Below are 15,132 nucleotides of genomic sequence, written 5' to 3'. Positions count from 1 at the left end.
ACCCAGATAACTTAGCAATCGAATGCAAGGAATCGAGTATTCCGTTACCCCATCATAAGTCCATGATTATACATCGTCGTCACCTATACGTCGTCAGTTTATTAGAGACACTAAATCGCGATGCGTCGAGTAGATTTGCACTATCGTCGTTTTTTTTTTTCAACAGAAGCAGAAGGGGGATCGATGTAATCTAAACCATGTTGACAGGGTGAGAATGGTCTGTAAAGTATTCCCTGACGTCGCGCAGCGTCTGTACCCACTTCTTTCCTTCTGCAGTCTGTAAACAACGTAGAGTGTACGTCGCGAGCGCTCCGTGCCCCCATGCTGCGTTATTCTGTATCGTGTTATTCCCGTAATCTTTCAATCATGAATGAAGACTCTTGTGCCGGTGGAAATTGATGCTCGTAAGAGGCAACGAAGTAGTGTTAATTTCGACTTAGAAAACTGATATTACCGATAAAGTGCAGCAAAAATTGTAAAATGGGCTATCGATATTACTTGCCTTACTGACTTACCTCCGACCACCATGCGTACCATCGGCCTAGGACGGCGACGAAATTAGGGCCAAAGCGAAGCAATGCAACGCAACAAACCCAATCAAATCCATTTCCAAGAGAAGATTAATAAGACATTTGCCTTTTTTACATTGTTTGTGGTTCATATATACGTTACTCACTCCATCGGCTTCTTTTATTCAAATGTTATCACAAATCTTTTTGTTAATATTGTACTTCTTAATTCCTGGTGTAACTAATGTATTACGTTACTGAAGAGATTAATTATGCGTGAAATTCTGCACAAGTCTGTTAAGTTAGGCTAACCACTGTCCTGGATTGCTCTTGTTCTTCGCATTGTCCTGTGGGTGGGAGCGTGAGTGTGAAGGTGTGTTATGGAGAGCAATGGCGTTGACTGTTCTGTGTAAGGAGATTCTAATACTTTATCCTATATTGCATCTTGATGTTGAGGGTGAGGCTGACGTTAATGGTATGGATAAGGTTAAGGGCGAAGGTGAGGGTTAGTTTAGGGTGAAGATTGCCTTGTATCGCTTTACGTATTTTTTCACTTTCCTGTGAGGTGACTGTCCTCTCTGGGGCCGGTAGCATCTCTACGCTGTGGCGTGACTGGTAAGACTGAGTGTGACAATAAGGGTGAGACAGAGTAAGGTCGTGGGTAAAAGGATGTGCGTGAGTTCGATGGTTATGTTACAATGAACAATGGCGTGGAGTGCGCTCTCCACGCTTAATTATATGTGACAACTTGGCGACGTCGAGAATGAGGATGAGAGTGAAGCTGAGGGTTGAAATAGAGGGTTGTGGGTGATGTTATAAGTGAGGCTGTGCAACGAGTGTGAAGGTTAAGTAAGGATTGCTGTATTTGACACACTGTCCTCATCAGTATATCATTGATTATAATAATTCTTCTGCAAAAGACTATGCCAAACAATTCACAAATAAATCTTAATGTAATTCATGATCAATTAGCAATAAGATATGACAAATGATCAAAATTCAACATAGTTTAAAGAACCATGACGCTTTTTTCTCTGGGTATTTAATAGCAAAACAAATTTTACTCTTCAAGACATTTCAGACAAGACGCCTGACTTCATTCTTTGGGGAATAATATATGTATATTGTCCCAATACTTTTTTTTGTCTTTACTTTAACGGGTAGCAATGAATTCCCCATAAAAACTAAGTGAAAAATAATATAGAAGTCCGCACAGCTTACTGGCACCGTGATCATCTGGATGAACTTCGCTACCAGACGTACGAGTAACACAAGAACATTTTGTAGTTTCGCTATATATTCACTCCTTCAGCATGAACATTATATCTTTCAAAACATCACCTAATTTTACCATAAGTATACATATCTAAATTGCAATTGATTATCATCTATTGTGCAGTATGATGACTTGGAAGTAAATCGTTAGCTTGTAAACAAGGTTTAGTCTTAGTGAGACTGTGGGCGCGGGAGGAAGTGCATAATTTTCTATTCGTTGTGAAGGAGACTGTAGGAGAACCAGTCTGTTAAAGGTATGTAATCAACAGTGTGATAAGTTGTTTGGTAATAGTATACTTGGAACACTATCCTGAACGACGAAGATGTATTTTAGTACATAATGCGTTACACTTTGCGGCAGTGCTGTGTGAAGTTGGATGGCCGGGTGGAGGTACTAAGGATGTAGTCTGTCCCCTCGCAGTCTTGTAGCTATCAATAGGACACCTTAAAGGTGATAGGAATGAGGACTTAAGAAGTACACCGATCAAAGTTTAGTTTGTATCTGATCTGCAAATCTTTCATTAAGTAATAGGGGTATGTTTTTGTAAAGGGTCAAAGCGGGTATGCAACATGACAGTGAGCCTTGGGATTTTATGTATATTTGAAGTAATTGTGAATCGCTGGACAGTACGAAATAGGCTGCAGAACTGTTTCATGGTACACAGTCACACGATGAGTTACAAGTTACGGAAGTATAGTAATAGACTCGATGAAAAGTATATGACATTGACCTCGGCTCGGTGTGGAGTAAAACCGACTTTCAAGTGACGGTTGAGGTAGCCGTGCTGGGGAACTCGGCGGGATGATGATGCCCTTCACCTCCCTTGCCTCAGGCTTAACTCTTACCATCTCGCCAATACACGCAATGTGTTTCTGAACGTTTTTTTGATTTTTTTTCTAGGTCTTGTATAATGATATAATCTCATTGGGTTAAGAAATCCGTGTATGTTTTAGCAATCCATTTTTTTTCCTTCTTTTTCTCTTCCTGTTTAAGGTTTAGGAAGGTGCTAGACTTAGGAACGTGGTAACTTGTAGGTTAACGACCGATTTGATTGAGGTATGCGTTCTATGGTGTGGCCTTTGATGTACATGGTTTCAGTTTGGTTGTCAGTTCAAACATATATATGGTACTGCTGGATCCAATACTTGGGAAATTATCTTCATTATCAGAGGTATCTAGAACCCCCGACAGAAAGGTGTGTGACGAAGACTGAATGCTGGTGGGTTACCGAGAATTTTTCTTTAATTATTAATATCAAGACCACTGCACATGCGCATTACGGCTGTGGCTGTCCTTTTGTTCGTGTTTGCGACGTTGTTGTGATAAGAGATTTTCGTCGAGCACCTCATTGTAATTACATAAACAATCGGGTGTAGAGGTCTTCAAGCATCGCGCTTCGTGGTCAACTCCATCGACCCAGGACTAGTCCCAGCAGATGGCACGGTACACAAAGGGCCTCAGTCTACTCATCTCATAAAAAAAAAAACTTGCTGCGAGAGAGCTCTTACGAGCGAGTATTTGAAGACATCTCTGTTTGTGGTGAGTGCTTTGATAAGTTACAGCAGCTCGGAAAGTGTCTGATATAGCGGCAAGGCGTGGAAAACAACAACCTTGCTAACTGGTAAATATTTTGAAAACTGCAAAGATGACATAAGACATAACTAATATTGTTCGAAATATTTGTATCGGTCGCACGCGTCCTTTTAGTCAAATTATATATATATATATATATATATATATATATATATATATATATATATATAGATGTAGAGGCAGTGACAGTGAGCCTCGTCATGGATGGCCAGGTCTGGTAACAAAGGTTGTATCACTTGTCCATCAACGCAGACGGCAGGCATCAGATACCCAGTAGATATTTTGTAATAGCTCGTTATTGCTTCTAATTTTGTTCAGTTTCATTAATCAAAATATGGTAAGTGCAGTAGATATTGCCAAGCCAGAAACGTTCATATGTCCTCTGCTTTCCGTATCGATTCTGTATAACATCTTAATAACTGGGATCGGTTAATAGCTCCAAAACATCCCATTGGAACCTGGGCTTAAAATAGTGACAGCATACATGAAAAAAAGAAAAAAATATTGGAAGGCTTAGATTCAAACCTGCATGTAATGATGATTCTTTGATGGAATTGACAGACTGAGGAATATGTGCAATTTGATTAGTCTTAACAACAAAGATGTTTGAGGAATTTAAGAAAAAAGATGGGGCAAATGGCAGAACCTACAAATTAGTCTTCAGTCGGCTACAGGCTGACATGAGACATGACAAACAAACAACTGGGTAGAGGAAGCTCTGTTTAAAGAAGCTTGATTGCGTAATTCGATATATTAAACATTAGGTTACATTCGACACTAGTACCCCGGTATTCAATTGCGATGCATGACTGCATAAACTAAAGCAACGTAACTGATATGAAGGCTAATTTCGTGTTATCTAAACGGTTTAAGGAATATTCTTGGGGCCCCACATAGGTTAGAGTCAACAGTCAGTCCCTGGCTGACTTGGCAGAACCCGACTACTGCACCAATCAGGCAGGCCTTTGCCGAATTTTCGAAACTTGGTTTTGCAACACCAAGAAATGTAATGAACAGTAAGAGTTGCCTTAGTCAGCCGCTTTAACGGGTCGACATCCGTACGTTCATAATGTGAATACGCATGTCAGACATGCATGCACTCTAGAAGACGGGAAATATGAGACTCAGTAGTTATCAATAGTCTGCCTCCGTGTAGCACTGGGCCTGGATGCACAATGGATTTTACGTTATTTCATCCCAACCTACTCCAAGCCAGTGAATACCAACACGCTTCCCAAGGCGACCTTGCTCTTGGAGCAAATTCGGCGCCATCTTACAGCTTTCGTTTTTTCGCAGCTCATGGTAAATCTTTACTAGCGTTGGACGTTAGACACGTCGCCACTTTGAAATGTTAATACGTTTTTGTGTGGTTAAAGGTATCGGGGCATTCATCCGATTGCCTGGAATATGTTAAGTGCTATGTTTTGTCATATTTTTCTTTACTCTTTACACGTGCTCTTTCGTCAGTGGGTGGAAATAGAATTCTGAACTTAGAAAATTATATTCCAGCTCAATGTTTAGTCTAAATTGTATTGTTAGTCGTAGTTCGTAGGCTTTTTCGTTACAAGTTGCTTGTCAATGTATACTACCTGTTATAAATATTTTCAAGGATTTGTAAATTTTGACATTAAGCGATTCATACATTCCAGCATAAAAAAATCAAAGGGAACATTTTTTTTAACAACGTACCTCCATTATTGTTATATACATTGTATTATTAGATATGTTATCAGTGTCAATATATAAAATATTGATTACATGTTACCGATGATAGTTCTGTAAATGAAGTTATAATACTGTCAGTGTAGTGACAGTCAGGATCGGGTTGAAGTGTTATATTTCTCTTCTTAGTTCTAATGTTACTGCTTTGTGATTGGTTAGAATTCCAAGTGGTGAGTGTATCACTGCAATCCTCCCTCTAATTGTTTAGTGCGTTATGTTCGAGCCCACTTTGGAAAGTTATTTAATAAGTTTGAATATGGTAGTAGATGTTCCATGCGTTTTGCAGAAAACTGTAAAACTGACGAATAGAGCGAGTCGGGGTATTATTCTTTATTCTAAAACTAGCCCAACACAACGTAAAACTAACCTAACACAACGTAGTATAAACAACCGTTTATAGAAGAAAATTCGATCTCGCTTTACGAACAGTAATCAGGTCGTTTAATGAAATCCTATCGGTTCATGTCGTTTCCCAAAACATTTCCGTAAGTGAATTCTGGCTAATGAGAGTTAGAGTATAGTAGACTTGGAAAGCCTTAAGTTAATGGCCAGCCTTCCTAAGGTGCGGTGATGGTCGGAGCATATGGGAAGGGGTAGGGGGTCACTGCAGGCTGCGGTGACCGTGGGAGCAAATACGAAGGAGTAGGAGTCACAGCATATGGAATAACATCTTGCTACTCCTACTGCTACACACACTGTTTCTGATCATTTTTAACCAGGAGTCGTATGTTTTGGCGACAGGAATCTACTTTTCACTCACAGTTGATGAGTTTGATTAGATTTTAAGTGTATAGTTCTCTACTGCATACATCTGTTTAACGAAATAACAAGTAGAATACTTATCTATTTGGCATTTGGTCACTAGCAGGACGGCTGTGAGCACCAACATATTTTTCTGGAACTAAATTTTGCTTGCATAACTTGTTCATGGTATTTTAGATATCACGTGTTGTGATATATAAGGAAGGAAAATAGTACACATGCTTTCATTGGTGATGTTAACGAAATACTTAATCAAAGAATTGTTCACTTTGGACTTACAAACAAGATACGCTGATCAGATGTAATTCAGTTTCCTTGAGTTTAGGAGTGGCAGCATTCTTAAGTTCTTAACTTCTTCCTTACGCAAGTTTATGGCCTCATCGATACCGAACACCTCAGTTTGGGACTGAGCTGCATCTTGGCTCTTATATATAAGTCTAGTTGATCTTGGCTGCTGCATTCAACCACTGCGTACTTCAGTGGTTACCTTCACTCTACCGTTATTCATATTTTGTATGTATGCATATCTTTAGGCCAGCCCATAATATTCTCCATAGTTAAGATGAGCTCATCTCTCACTCTTCTGTCTTTCATGGTGGGCAAATTTAAGGACTCTTTTCTTTCTTGTAAATCAGCTCTTTTAATTCTGGTACTGGTACCATCTTTGTTGCCCTTACCTTGACATTTTATTATCTCTATGCTTCTATAGGTGCGGTGACCATATCTAATAAGCATATTCTAATTTTGGCCTCGTGTAGGATACAAACTGCTTCCTACTTCCTTCTGCACGTATTAAATGCATTTATGATACTTTTCATTTGACAGTTCTCCTTAACTTTAATCCTATGACGAGATCTGGTGACAGGTTTGGTACGATGTCGATCAACTCCCTAGTCTCTCACACAGATTCCTGCACCTTGTTGTTTATTTGTCATTTACAGTGTCCGATAAAAGACCTTATCGAGGCCAGGCCATTCATTAAAACGCAAAAGCAAAAGTTGATGAAACAACAAAACTCTTACGGAAATTAGTGAGTTTGCCTCTTTAAAACGGAGCGAGTCATAGAAAAACGTTGAGAAGGCAGTTTCAAAGCTATATTGGTAATACAGTAATACGTTGTAATGTACTGGAAGTCTACAGATTCGTCTTCAACAAGTGAGACACAGGTATGTACTAACCCCAGACCTGAGCGAGAAATCGAGCAAAACTGTACGATGACGGTCGGGACTTACTAGCTTTCCCGCTGCAACCACCCTCATTTTTTCCACTCGCTCATTGCCCATGGAATAGCCACGCACTGATCCAAGGATAGCTACTCATTGATTTACACATAGCCATGCACTTATTTTGGGACAGCCAGGCATTGATCTAGACACAGTCACACACACCCAAGGCAGACGGGCCTCCGTGGTGGAGTAGTTTTGTTGTCACAACGGGGCAGCCCAAGGTAGGACTCTTATGGAATTCGAATCCTGGAGGTGACAGTCGGCCTACACCCAACCCAAGTTTATCCACCACTGGGCCCTTGTCTGTAAATGGATACCTTGCTTAGGCTAAGGACTTAGTGTGTGCGTATACATACATATGTGTAATGACATGTACATATATACGGAAGTACTAATGAAAAACTCTTTACATACTCACATATAGTATTCACATCCTTGTTGCCTCCAAGTTACTTGGCACAATATGCTTGCAGGATGATACGATTAGGCTTTACCCGAAGTGCTTCACGTTTGTTTATGTATGATTAGAATTATGAAAAAGGTAATGGATGCGTGTGTCAAAATGTTTTCACTATGAAACGCACGGACTGATGTTTGTAATTCACGCAATGTAATGTTTGACAAGTTGTATTGGAATTAGTCTGATTGCGGGTATGTGGACAGTTCTCTACACACGTCAAAGTCATTATGTACACCATTCACAATTAAAATACATATGATTCTTCCCTTATACCAAGGCACAGTGATGTAATATATTTTTCAGTTCTTGCTAGAACACATAAGCTATTTTAACACGCTGAAACGAGCTGTTCTTAATTAGGTATTGAAGTAGCTGAAGATAGGCTAGTAACGGTAACGACCCGCCTCTTTGTTTACATAATGCTAATGTTTATATCAGTGGCAAGGCCAGTTTTCATTTGTCGTACACAAATACATTGTTAATCGATAAACACATGATGATGGGTTAATAATTCACCCGATGACTGTAGTGTGTTAACAAATAGGGGATGACTTGAGAAGTCTTAAGTTTTAGAATCTTCCCCCTCCTCCCATAATGGCGCCTCTCCTCGCCAGCGAATGGAGGGTGAAACCGCCGTTGGTATTAGGTTGGTTGTCATCCAGGGTCATTAAGGCATTCATCGTCAACATACATCACCAAACGAAAGAAAAAGCTTAGCTCCTTTTCAGGTTTCAAAGTCTAATGCCACATATATTCTCACTTTGAATAACCAATGCCATTGGTGATCAGCTGATGTCGAATATCACTGGTGGACATATCATTGAAATGTACTTTAGACACAGTCAGAACTGCTGTAGAAATCTTGATTGCACAACACACTACTCAGGGCGTCATATAACCTCGGCAGCTGCCCTTGGCAGTAGATTAACGACACTGGGATTAAGAGCCCGTTAAGGGCGTCTTGTCACTTCGTCAGCTTGACAAGGACTGGCCGGCCAACGACACACGTAAGCTACCCAATTGTTTGGGACGGAGCAGCAATATCTCATGACCTGAAAACGATTCGTATTTGGTGGCTAATGGTCGTATAATCGTGACAAGGATTTCCAATGATCGTATGAATAAAAACAAGTAGTTCAAATCTGGAATTATTTTAAATACAGCACTTCACGTTATTCAGCTGACCTCAGCAAATTATAAAGGTTTAAATTGTCTGTGCATAATGATTTTTTATATCCAGGCTACCATTGTCTGTCTGGTTTTTGAGATTATCGTCTGTGTTAGTCACCAAATTCTTGGCCAGACTGAAGTTTTACTGATATATTTGATTGCCTTGCTGCACCTGGTCAGCGGTGATGGCGAGTAAGGGAGTTGAGTTGGCACATTGGATCGCGATCGCTGGTCACAGGTTTTGCCGCCTAAACCGCAAGATTTATAATTGTAATTGTTCCTGTGATCTTCCCACCCCCACCTCGTACGTGGCCAGGGGTATCACGCCCCGTTACTTACCCTTTGGCATATTGTCAAGCCCTCGTTTTGCCTGGCATGATAGCGCCATGCTTCCTTCCTCGGCATGGAGGGATATTGATGTCTTCCTTGACGCGGAATGACACGCTTTCCCTCTATCTTTCACGGGGTAACACGCCCCCTCCCACTTTGGAATGGGGTGATTCTGTCCTTCCCTGATAAGGAACGACCCTATCTTTCCTCCATATGGTAAACATGGTAATAAGCATACTCATTCTTGGGCAGGGAATGACTTTGCTCTATCTTTATCACGTTTGGAATAACGAGTTTCATTCTCCCACTCCCACGCGGATTTGGAGCAATACGCAACTCCTCAACCCCCTCCTTTCTGGCGTATTGATACTTGCCTTTTTTTTTTCTTTTTTTTTTTTTTGCATAGATTAATGCCCCCTTCGTATGTAGGGTTTTGACGACCAGTGAAAGGTCCTTCTTTATATGTAGCGACACTTTTTAGTGTTTCCCTTAGACAAGCTCCCTCTCTCCTTATCGTTTATCCAAATTCCTTGCCTTCAGCCCATCCGTTATCTTTCCGATTAGCAGATTAGACTCTAGAATCATAAGCTTTGAAATGAAGAATGAAAGATTCTTAAATGCAAGATTAATGGCATGGATAGCAGAAGACACTTGATAGTGAAAAAGTAAGGAGCAAAGAGGTTAATGCAAGAGATAGAGGTAGGCCATGTTGGTGGAGTGGCGTACAGTGTGGCGATGTGGTAAACCTGAGGTACCTTGACCAGCCCAAGTTTCTGCCTGCCCCGTTACACACTGCATCATTCATGTCACCATGTACTTGGACAGTAATTAATTCAGTGGGTGTCTGATGGCTCTCCGGAAGGTTTGATATGTTAGCAAGATAGGATTGCATGAACACATGATATTTAGTAAGATGGTAGTGTAGTAGGGTAATTTGTTTATATTAGAAATGGAAGACAGAAGTTGATAGGAATATGAAGCAAGTGCTATAAATGCCGACAAGGATATCCTCAGGTGGGGTTAGCAGGATGACACGACTGGCAGAAAGCGAGAGGCGCTAAAAATAGCAGTTGGTGTGCACGGCGTCCACATTTCAAGTTGGTGACGTTCCGCTAAGAGTTGCACCGAGACCTACTTACCCACTTCAGGGATCATCATGGGCTGGACAAGCTCCTGTTTGTCTCGCCGGTTCTGGGGTGTGTTTCTGGCCCAAAACAAACAAATTATCATCAGCCTTGGTGTATTTAGTGACAAAATGGATCTTCGGATGTGGTTTTGGGAGGTAGTTTTTTTTTTTATCGGTTTACGAATTGAACTAAAAGCGAGAGGATGTTCAACTAAGTACATTTATTTTATGGGCCGTATGCAAGGAAAAGATTGCAGGGTATTGGAAGAGATAATTGTGTGGTCTCATTTCCTTGTTCAAGAGGGCGAAGGGTGTCGAGCTTCTGGCTTTGACCTTCCAATGTTAATATTAATTATAAGTTTTTATCCGTGGTAGGACCGACTTCAAGGAATTATTCTGAGTAACGGTGGGTACAGACCCGTGGTTTGTGTTTGAGAGCAAAGGAGAACATGTATATTTCTTCAGTTGTATAGGTATTCGTACTTATCTCCAAAACTTGGCGTCTCGTATACTTAGTGTTGTGATGTGGTAGGGTTGTTTTAGCTACGATTTCCAGATTTGCATAGTAAAGGTTATCATTAATGACTGCAGTCTGGTTCAAGGTGGGCTGCGTATTGGTGATATCATTTGCGTTTGACTATGTTGTATGTTCTTGAGGCTCGAGGGAAGTGCGGGAGCTTGGGAGTTAGTGTGTGCGTTCCTCCGTCAGGTGGTTGTATCCTCACCTGCGGCAGGCGGTTCAGTGTTCCACACTTGCGGAAGGCGGCTCACTTTTCCCCACCTGGGACAGGTAAATCGGTAAACCCCCCTCCTTACCTGATACAGGTGGATTATTGTTCCCAACCAGGAACAGGCGGTTTAGTGTACACCACCTGGAACAGGTACAGTTTGCGTAAAATGAGACAGGCGGTTCCTTGTCACCACAAAAGGCTGACGGATCAGTGTCGTACATGTCCCTATGGAAATTCCGGCAAGGCACCTGCCCTCTTGCAGTATCCCTATCATTTATCTTCCTGTTACTCCTCCATCCATTTAGTCTCGCTTCTCCTCCTGTTTTTGTCCTTCCGTCATATTCCTCGATGTATCTTTATCCTCCTGGACGCTGGGTTCATTCGGCTGCCCTTCTGCATTGTTTGCATCCGCGATTCCTTTGCGTTCTTCCCTGTGCGGAAAGTACCCGATTCCATTGTTGTTGTTACTTAGGTTTGCTCCCTGGCGTACTGGACCGGTTTGTGGCACTGGTCCAGTGTGCCCACAGGACCGTTCTGTGACAGTGGGGCATTCTGTGGTGTTGGTCCAGAGTGTACTTGCTGTCTTTGTCTGTGATATTGAAGCAGAATGTGGGATTAGTCAACTTTTGAATTTGACCAATGTGAAAGGGTGGGCCAATGATTGGCACATAGTGAGTCAGGCTGGTCCACAGTTTAAGGCTGGACCAGAGGGTGAGGCTGGCTAGCCTGGCGTGTGAGGGCGGGGGTGATCTGAAAGTTCCCACTTGCCTCGTAAAGCCTGGGGTTGGGGTCTCGTTCCGAGGTGCCTGACTCAACAGTGGCTGCTCTCACACTAGCATCCCCCCTCCCTCCCCCCCTCCCTCCCTTCCTCGCTGGCTGCTCTTTACTCTCCCTCTCGACTCCATCTAGCCACCTCTCGCTCCTTCCCCTCTGCCCACTCCTTTCCTTTCTCCCTTTCTCTCGTTCTCTCCACGTCACTTCCCTGTTGTACCGTTTAATGCTGGGTTGACGCGAGGATTCTTTAGACTGTGTAAGGAGGTGTACTATAACGTGTGGTGGTGGAGGGGGAGGGGGGTAACAGTGGAGAGTGAATGGTGAGCAGTTCTTGCAGTTGGTGTCGCATGTCATGATGGTGATGGGTGACTAGCACAATGGTACAACATCTGGGGACGATGGCACGACCCGTGAGCACGACGTGACGACTCTTAGGTATTATGGCTTATCCTTTGTTCCCTAAGCACGACCTTAGGGTCATTCCGTCGTGTTGAAGGGCCCGTGCTGTCGTGCAGAAGAGGTGAACATAGCTTTTTTTTTTCCTCCTGCCCTTTGTTCCTCCCTTTTCTTTTCTTCTCACTTCACCCCTGGTTTATTCTACCCTCTCCAGTCTTCATCATGATGATTTTCCTCCTCTCCCATTCTTCAGTGTATCCCCGGTACATCATGGGTCGCCACCTCCACCCTCATCACCACCATCACCATCTTTCTCCGCCTGGCCGTCTGCATCAGGCTGGCGGTGTCGCCCCCACCCCCGGTATAATGTAAGGAGGATTCCCTCCTTAGCGGCCGAGGTGGGGATCTCTCTTGTAAGGTCTTCCTGGTGCTTCTGATGGGGTCTTTACCCCGACAAGGACGGCGTTTGTGGAGAGAGGATTTTCTGTGAGAGGGTGTTGACAGTAAAGTATTGCTGTGAGAGGGTTTTAGCAGTAAGTGTTGCTGTGAGAGGGTTTAGCAGTAAGTGTTGCTGTGAGAGGGGTTTTAGCAGTAAGTGTTGCTGTGAGAGGGTGTTGGCAGTAAGTGTTGCTGTGAGAGGGGTTTTAGCTGAAAGTGTTGCTGGTAGAGGGTGTTGGCAGTGTTGCTGTGAGGTGTTGATAGTAAAGTATTGTTGAGAGGGTGTCAGCGGTAAATGTTGCTGTGAGAGTGTTGGCAGTGTTGCTGTGAGAGGGTGTTGGCATTAAATGTTGCTGAGAGGGTGGTGGCAGTAAGTTTTGCTGTAAGAGGGTGTTGGCAGTAATATACATCTTTGATTAAGTTTTGTCAATTTCTTTCTTTGTTTATGTATAGATTATGTATGAATAGTATGATTCGTTTTTTTTTTCTTTTTCTTTTTTGAGCTAGAAGAAACCAAACTTTATTCTCTTATGATTTTGTCTGGTAATACTTGTTGTCACAGTGATATCACGCTGGTTACTGCGATGTGTGTGTTTGTGTACATAATGCGTGTGACCTTCAGCTCGTCTCTGTAAGCCTAGTCGTGTCCTGCCATCTGTATGACTGTATATCGTCATCATGTACTGTTCTCGGTATGTGTGTACTGGACTCATAGTGCCCTAAGCCCATATCTGTAAATTGGCCTCATATTTAATGAATTCGTGTTTCTCTGTGCACCTATAGAATTGCTGAGTGCCCGTGATTTTTAGAAATGCCCAGGCCGTAGCATTTAGGGTGGTTAGGTATGTTAAGTGATGAGGCTTGCTAAACTGGCGACATGGGATGGATGGCAGGGGTGAGTGATGCGAGATGTGCTGACCACTGGAGTCACAAGGAGGCGAAGTTGGAAGACGTTCCGTAAGTAAGGAAGAGAACCACCCGGGTCCTCTTATCGGATTGTAGCCCCTGTCTGTTGCTGCACCGGCCACATCACGCCAGCGACGCGCCCTACAGGGATCGGGCGGTCCCTGATACCGGCACAGATTAAAGAATCTGCCACCCCTGTCCTCTCCTCTGTACACCAACACGATACAACACAACCCTTGGTCTCCTAGCTCAGAGCCGCCTGCATATGCCATTTGTTACCTATTTGTGTGTGTGTGTGTGTGTGTGTATGAGAGAGAGAGAGAGAGAGAGAGAGAGAGAGTCATTCAGGTGGTGGCTCTTCTTCCCCTCCTGCTGTACACCCGTAGGCTGGTGTAGTCACTTCTGACCCACCATGGCAATCATCACGGGTGTTCCAGCCTCCCCCTACCCATATCCTAGACCATTGGTGGCGAGGCTCAGACCTCTCTGGCTGGTGTGATGGTAGTGTGACGTCCCCGGCTGGTACGATGGTGGTGGTTCCGTCCCCCCTTACGAGGCCCACAGGAAATTGAGGCGAGGCTGTGGTATGTACCGACGCACATTTGCGGTTTAGGTAGGCAGGCAGGTGCAGTACAGTGCTTGCCAACCAATACAGCCAGAATATCGAGTAGATTGATCAGTTGCTTCGCAACAGTGCCTAGTTCCACGTAAGTAGAAGCACAAAAGTGTACAACCGTTTGTCCCAAATTAAATGGAGTACTTTGAGGGGAGTTAATATTTTACTTTCTCACAGTGGTCCAGACTCGCTTTGTACGTCATATGTGGATGGTGTGTTTGTGTGTGTGTGTGTGTTGGAGTAAAGCGTGTTTAATGGTTCAGTTTCTGTCGTTTATTTGGCTGTTGCAGGGTTTGTAAGACCCATGTTGATAAGGATTAATATATGTAAATAGGGCAGGTTGAGCAGGCAAGTGGACTGGCCTTATCAGTTGAATCATAATATTTTGCTACGAAAGCTTGGAACACCAGATGTCGCCGCGTTCCAGTTTCTCGCAGACCAAAGCATGTGACGTTCTGGCCAGGGGCACGTGAACACCCGTCCACTGTGGAGACACCTTTAAGATTCACATATACAATGTATGTATTGTTGGTAGTAGGAGGTACTAAGTAATCCTTGTGCGGTACGACATAACGATTAACAGTAATACGGGCGCGGAGCGAAGCTGTCGATGATTGATGGCGTCGCCAAGAGAGAATAGCTTGGTCTTGCTCGGCCAATTCTTATTGTTCATTGTCAAGGTGTAAGGGCTTGATGTGTTGACGAAGGTGTGGGGTTGTGAGGTAATGTGTTGTGGGACTGAGTGACTGGTGGAGGTGAGTGTGTTGAAGAAAAGAAAAAAATGTGGTGGAGCGGCCGGCATCCGTCCAGGCGCTATAACGCGGGCCGGCTCCGGTGGGAGTGTTGGGAGGGATGTGTTGGGGGACCCGCCCCGGGCCTCGGCTACAGTTAGCTTGACCCCTTCACCATTCTCTCCACCCCCTACTTCACCCCTTCACCACTTCCTAACCCATACACCTCCCCTTTTATCCGTGCCCCACCCGCACACCACTCTACTATCCGTGCCTTCCGTATACCACTCTATTCACCCCTGCTTCACCTGCGCACCACTTCCTCTACCATTGTCGCACCTTTGCACCATTCCTTTCACCCCAGCA

At 43.4% G+C, this 15,132-nt stretch overlaps 1 protein-coding gene across 26 annotated transcripts in view; it reads left to right on the top strand.

The window, feature by feature from the left end:
- The first annotated feature begins 1,930 nt into the window (after positions 1–1,930).
- LOC139757814 (prominin-1-A-like) overlaps positions 1,931–15,132 on the top strand; it is a 232,719-nt gene continuing 219,517 nt past the window's right edge. For 22 of the 26 annotated variants that reach the window (XR_011714708.1, XM_071678681.1, XM_071678676.1 and 19 more), the window contains exon 1: positions 1,931–2,038. The gene's annotated coding sequence lies outside the window, so the exon portion shown is untranslated. The remainder of the gene's footprint in view (positions 2,039–15,132) is intronic. The other 4 variants (XM_071678658.1, XM_071678654.1, XM_071678656.1 and 1 more) reach the window with 2 other exon arrangements.

Source organism: Panulirus ornatus, chromosome 28, assembly GCF_036320965.1.
Source record: "Panulirus ornatus isolate Po-2019 chromosome 28, ASM3632096v1, whole genome shotgun sequence".
Taxonomy (NCBI): domain Eukaryota; kingdom Metazoa; phylum Arthropoda; class Malacostraca; order Decapoda; family Palinuridae; genus Panulirus; species Panulirus ornatus.
The sequence above is the reverse complement of the archived record's forward strand: the minus strand, read 5'-3'. Positions and strand labels throughout refer to the sequence as shown.